Genomic DNA, 6880 nt, shown 5'->3' on the forward strand with positions numbered 1-6880 from the left:
TTTTTCTCACTGTCTCTCTCAAAGTCTGCTTAAACTTCGGACCCAATGTCTTTTTCAGCATAATTAGAATGCCATCTGGGCCTGTTGATGTACTACTAGGAACCCTCTTCTCAGCCCTTTCCCACTCTCGTGAAAATGGAGCCATTGCGCCACTTGATTCATCCTTGTCTATTGTGGTGCATAAGGCACTTCTTTGTTCAAATTTTTCTGTCACCCTTTTTTTATATATTCGATAGCTTCGTCCCCTTCTAGCCTAGCCCCTTCAGGTGTAACTATAAACCTCTGCTCTAGGCTCGTCTCATTTCTTAGGGAGTTTAGATGGTTCCAAAATTTCGCAGCTGCCTTTTTATCCATTTTATGTACTTCTGCCAACCACTGAGCTCCCTTTCTTCTAATCTTTTCATTCATCAGAAGGGATGCATCCCTTCTACAGCTTAGAAAAATTTCCCATTTTCTTTCGACATCGTCTGGCGGTTCACCCCGCTGCTTAGCATGTCTGTGTTCTCTAGAGGCCTCCTGACGTTTTGATATGGCTCTCTTAACTTCCTCATCCCACCAGCTTTTGGGTTTGTGTCTTCTTTTCCGGGTGACTTCTCACGTGCCTTAGCAAGCTCTAGCTGAAACAGTCTAATTAGATTCGTGTATGTCCACACTGTTTTATTATCCTCAGTGATTACTTTCTCAATTTGTTTAGTGGCTGTTTCAATTTGCCTTTCTGAATAAAAATTTGCCTGTAGTTGCTCATCTTGTCTCCTTCCCACTTTCACTGCTCTTCCAAAGCTCAGCATGATACATTTGTGATCACTACCCAGACTTCTGGAGCCACCTTCATCTATGTGCATTCCCCTGAGCTTATACATTCTATGTGACATCAGTGCGTAATTTATTGTCGACTGCAGCCTTCCTACCTCCCATGTTATTTGCCCTTCACACTTCTCAGTACTGTTGCAAATGATCAAATCAAGCCTTTCACACATATCCATGATCATTTTGCCTGTCAAGTCGGTATACCCATCTATATCTTCTTTGTGCGCATTCATATCTCCTAGTATAATTATCTCGCACTCTCCTCCTAACTCCTGAATGTCGTTTGATATACACTCTACCATTGCCTGGTTTTCCTCTCTGGCCTTTGCTCCCGTCCACAAGTACACGAAACCAAGGAGTGTCATTTGCGCTGCCACTTTCCCTTTTAGCCATAAATGTTCTTTGCACTCCTGCTTGACCCTTTGCCAGTCTGTACTTTTATGAATGAATGCCCTAATACCACCCCCCTTTCTGCTGCTTTCTGTTCTATTACAATATTCCCACGCTTAGTCCGGATTGTTCGGAGGTTGTTCCATGTCCCTGAGATGTGTTTCTACAAAACTGTATACCATCGGCCTCTTTTTCCTTAGCCGTTCTTCTATCTCTTCCCACTTCAGCCTGTTCCTACCACCCTGCATGTTAATATACCCTATGTCTGAATTGGCTTGGTGCTCGTGGCTACGTCTATTTCAGCCCCGGACTCTACCTATCTTAGATACTGGTGCCACTTTGGACTCGTATTTGTCCATACCACCTGTCAAAGAGTCTCCCTGGTTGTTTTCCTCGTTACGAGCTATCCTGCACCCCGAAGGGCCCGCTTGCCCCCCAAAAAAGCTACTGCGCGTCCTGCAAGTCACCAACCCACCTCATGACCTAGCCGCCCATCGAAGTCAATTCTGTCTCGTTGAAAAGCACCCCACCTATGCATCTCTCTGTTTATTTCCACCACCTCAAAGCCTTTCTCTCGGCTCATCTGCCATATCTTTTGGTTTGTCCATCACAGAGTTGTCCGTCACGGGACTCATCAGCCATATCTCTTGGTTTGCCCATCATGGGTCCAATCCTTTTGTCCATCGTGGGGTTCGATGGATGGATGGATGGATAGATGGATGTGGCTGTACCCTTTAGATCGGGCGGCGGCTAACGCCACCTAGCCGTAATACTTAGTGAACTAACCATTACATTTATCTTTTTTTTCCTTAAATAATGAAGTTGAGGATTCGTACTTCGCAGTGAAGGGTTTAATTTTCACTCGTGCCTTGACTTTAGCCACCAATCAGATAACCTCCTTCTAGTTAAGTCTACCCGCTTAAAGTCTATTTTGCCCTCACTGTCCCTAAATCCCAGTGCTTTGAAAAACTCTGCGCCATCATCCTGAACTATAGGGTGAAGCCCTTTACAGAACATTATCAAGTGTTCGGCAGTTTCTTCTTCCTCTCCACACGCACTGCATACTGTGTTGACCCCTTCGTATTTGGCCCGATATGTCTTGGTTCGCAGTACTCCCGTCCTGGCCTCAAACAGTAGAAAACTACCCCGAGTATTATCATAGATCCTTTCCTTGGCAATTTTCTGCTTAAAAGTTCGATCGATCTCTCGTGCGGACTTCTTAATCATGCCCATTCTCCACATGTCAGTCTCCGTTTCCTTCACTTTTTTCTTAACCGATAGTTCTTTTTGGTTTGGCCACCTGCTGTTTTCTAAGTATTTACCAGTCAACTTCCTGGTTCGCTTCCTCCATTTTGTATCGACATTCTTCATGTACAAGTAGCTGAAAACCTTCCTAGCCCAACGCTCTTCCCTCATTTCTCTCAATCGCTTCTCAAATTTTATCTTGCTGCTAGCTTCCCTGCCTCAAATGATGTCCATCCCATATCACCTTGTACTCCCTGATTTGGTGTATTCCCGTGAGCTCCTAAAGCAAGCCTACCTATTCCACGTTGCTTAATTTCTAATCTTGCTTGAACTTCTGATCTCATGCACAAGACCGCATTGCTGAACGTCAGCCCAGGAACCATGACCCCTTTCCGTATTCCTCTCACAACATCATACCTATTGTAATTCCACAGTGCCCTATTTTTCATGACTGCTGCATTCCTGTTACCTTTAGTCGTCACGTATATTTCGTGTTCCCTCAGATACTCGGTCCCATTGCTTATCCATACGCCTAGATATTTGTATTTATCTGTTATCTCTAGCGTGACCTCCTGTATTCTAAGCTCACTACCTTCGTTGTCATTGAAAATCATGACTGCTGATTTTTCCCTACTGAATCTAAAATCTAACCTATCTCCCTCATCACTGCAGATGTCCATCAATCTCTGCAAATCTTCCTTGTTGTTGGCCATTAGCACTATATCATCTGCGTATATTAATGCTGGTAGTGCCTGATCAATAAGTTTTCCTTGTTTGACTAAAGAGAGGTTGAAGCCCAGTCCACTTCCCTCTAATTTTGCCTCTAATCCTTGTAGGTACATCATGAATAATAAGGGTGACAGGGGGCACCCCTGCCTAAGCCCCCGTTTTACCTCTGCAGGTTTGGATACCTGTTTTTCCCACTTTATAACTACCTTGTTACCTTTATAGACACCCTTTAAAAGATTAGTGACTACATGTTCCACGCCTAGTGTGTCCAGTATTCCCCACAATTCCTCTTGAACCACGCTATCGTGTGCTCCCTTGATATCCAAAAATGCTAGCCACAGGGGCCTGTGTTCTTTTTCTGCTATTTCAATGCACTGCGTCAGTGAGAACAGATTGTCTTCCAACCTCCTGTGTTTCCGAAACCCATTCTGCAGTTCCCCCAGCACCCCCTCATCCTCTATCCACGCCTGCAGTCTTTCCTTTATAATCTGCATCGCCAGCCTGTAGACCACTGATGTCACTGTTATAGGACGGTAGTTGTTTATGTCAGCTTTGTCCCCCTTTCCTTTATAGATCATGCTCATCCTGCTAAGTTTCCATCCATTGGGAACTTCACCTTCGATTATTATTGTACTCACTGCCTCTCTCAAAGCCTGCTTAGACTTCGGACCTAATGTTTTTATCAGCCTAATTGGAATGCCATCTGGGCCTGTTGATGTACTACTAGGAACCCTTTTCTCAGCCCTTTCCCACTCTTGTTGTGAAAATGGAGCCATTGCACCACTTGATTCGTCTTTGTCTATTGTGGTGCATAAAGTACTTCTTTGTTGAAATTTTTCTGTCACCCTTGTTCTTATATATTCAATAGCTTAGTCCCCTTCTAGCCTAGCACCTTGGGCTGTAGTTATAAAGTTCTGCTCTAGGCTCGTCTCATTTCTTAGGGAGTTTAGATGGTTCCAAAATTTCGCAGCTGCCTTTCTATCTTTTTTATGTACTTCTGCCAGCCACTGAGCTCCCTTCCTTCTAATCTTTTTATTGATCAGAAGGGATGCATCCCTTCTACAGCTTAGAAAGCTTTCCCATTTTCTTTCCACATCATCTGTCGGTTCACCCCGCTGCTTAGCATGTCTGTGTTCCCTAGAGGCTTCCTGGCATTTTGCTATGACTCTCTTAACTTCCTCATCCCACCAACTTTTGGGTTTGTGTCTTCTTTTCCGGGGTGACTTGTCACGCGTCTTAGCAAGCTCTATCTCAAAGAGTCATATTAGATTCGTGTATGTCCACACTGTCTTATTATCCTCCGTGATTACTTTCTCAATTTGTTTAGTGGCTATTTCAATTTGCCTTTCTGGATAAAAATTTTCCTGTAGTTGCTCATCTTGTCTCCTTCCCACTTCCACTGCTCTTCCAAAACTTAGCTTGATATGTTTGTGATCGCTACCCAGACTTCTGGAGCCACCTTCATCTATGTGCATTTCCCTGAGCTTATCATACATCCTATGTGACATCAGTGCATAATCTATCGTCGACTGAAGCCTTCCTACCTCCCATGTTATTTGCCCTTCACACTTCTCGGTACTGTTGCAAATGATCAAATCGAGCCTTTCACACATATCCATGATCATTTTGCCTGTCGGGTCGGTATACCCATCTATATCTTCTATGTGCGCATTCATGTCTCCTAGTATAATTATCTCGCACTCTCTTCCTAACTCCTGAATGTCCTTGTATGTACACTTTACCATTGCCTAGTTTTCCTCTCTGGCCTTTGTTCCCGTCCACAAGTACACGAAACCAAGGAGTGTCATTTGCGCTGCCACTTTCCCTTTTAGCCATAAATGTTCCTTGCACTCCTGCTTGACCCTTTGCCAGTCTGTACTTTTATGAATGAATGCCCCTATACCACCCCCCTTTCTGCTGCCTTCTGTTCTATTACAATATTCCCACGCGTAGTCCGGATTATTCGGAGGTTGTTCCATGTCCCTGAGATGTGTTTCTACAAAACCGTATACCATCGGCCTCTCTTCCCTTAGCTGTTCTTTTTTTCTATCTCTTCCCACTTCAGCCTGTTCCTACCACCCTGCACGTTAATATACCCTATGTCTGAATTGGCTCGGCGCTCGTGGCTACGTCTATTTATGCCCCGGACTCTACGTATCTTAGATATTGGTGCCACTTTGGAATCGTATCTGTCAATACCACCTGTCGAAGAGTCTCCCTGGTTGTTTTCCTCGTTACTGGCTATCCTGCACCCCGAAGGGCTCGCTTGCCCCCCAAAAAAGCTACCGCGCGTCCTGCAAGTCGCCAACCCACCTCATGACCTAGCCGCCCATCGAAGTGAATTCTGTCTCGTTGAAACCCCCCCCCCCCCACCTATGCACCTCTCTGTTTATTTCCACCACCTCAAAGCCTTTATCTCGACTCATCCGCCATATCTCTTGGTTTGCGTTGACCACCGCTCTTTGCAGGTTGCTATCACGCACCGGTACCTCCGGTATCGTGCATATCACTACCTGCACCTTAGGAGAAGTGGCGCGCATGTCATCGACGCCTTTCGCCAGTGTGGCTGCTAGTCCTGCTGCATCTTCATTTAGGACATCGTTTAAACCGCCTGAAATTATCACGAGGTTGCGTCTATCAGCTGTCGTTTTGAGCTTTGCGCTCGCTTGCTTCATGACTGCTTCCAGCTTGCGTCCTGGGAACACCCCTACTGCAACCCTCTTGTCACCTCTTACCTTCTCTTTGATGGCTTCTGTGCATCGACTCACCAGATGTGCTCACCAGATGGCGTGCACGCCATCTGGAGAGCGTGCACGCCATCTGCACGCCATCAGGAAATTTTGTGGGATATATTGAAAGGAATGGGCATGGGCGACGACTGTATACAGCTTTTGAGGGAGATATACCGAGAAAATACAGTTTGCATAGAGTGGGAAGGAATGCGTAGCAAAGAGAACGTTGAGGTTAGCAGGGGTCTGAGACAGGGATGTCCTTTGTTCCCACTATTATTCATGCTGTACATAGTGAGTATGGAAAAAGCGCTAGAAGGTAGCAACATTGGTTTTAATCTGTCACACAAACAGGGCGGCATGATGATTGAGCAGAAGCTTCCAGGTTTATTTTATGCGGACGATATCGTCTTATTTGCGGACAGTCGAGATGATATACAGCAGCTGGCGAATATATGCGGAAGGGAAGGTGAAGCTCTTGGACTAGGATTCAGTGTAACGAAGTGTGGTTTGATGGTATTCAATGATCCCTGTGATCAGACGGTGTCCATACAAGGCCAAGAAATACCGAGGGTAAGTGAATACAAGTACCTTGGAGTATGGGTAAATGAGAGTGATAGATACATGGAGGTACAGGAAAAAGCCTCGGCAGCAAAAGGAAAGAGGAATGCGGCAATAATGAAGCACAGAGCGTTGTGGGGATACAATAGGTATGAGGTGCTTCGAGGTCTGTGGAAGGGTGTAATGGTTCCAGGGCTTACTTTTGGGAACTCAGTGGTGTGCATGAGGGCAGAGGTGCAATCGGGAATGGATGTAAATCAAAGGACTGTGGGACGCCTCGCGTTGGGTGCTCACGGGAAGACGACAAACGAGGCTGTAAAGGGCGATATGGGGTGGGCAGGTTTTGAGGCGAGGGAAGCGCAGAGCAAAATAAGGTTCGAAGAAAGGCTAAGAAATATGAAGGAGAGTAGATGGGCAGA

Source organism: Rhipicephalus microplus, chromosome 5 (genome assembly GCF_043290135.1).
Source record: "Rhipicephalus microplus isolate Deutch F79 chromosome 5, USDA_Rmic, whole genome shotgun sequence".
In the NCBI taxonomy this organism is placed as follows: domain Eukaryota; kingdom Metazoa; phylum Arthropoda; class Arachnida; order Ixodida; family Ixodidae; genus Rhipicephalus; species Rhipicephalus microplus.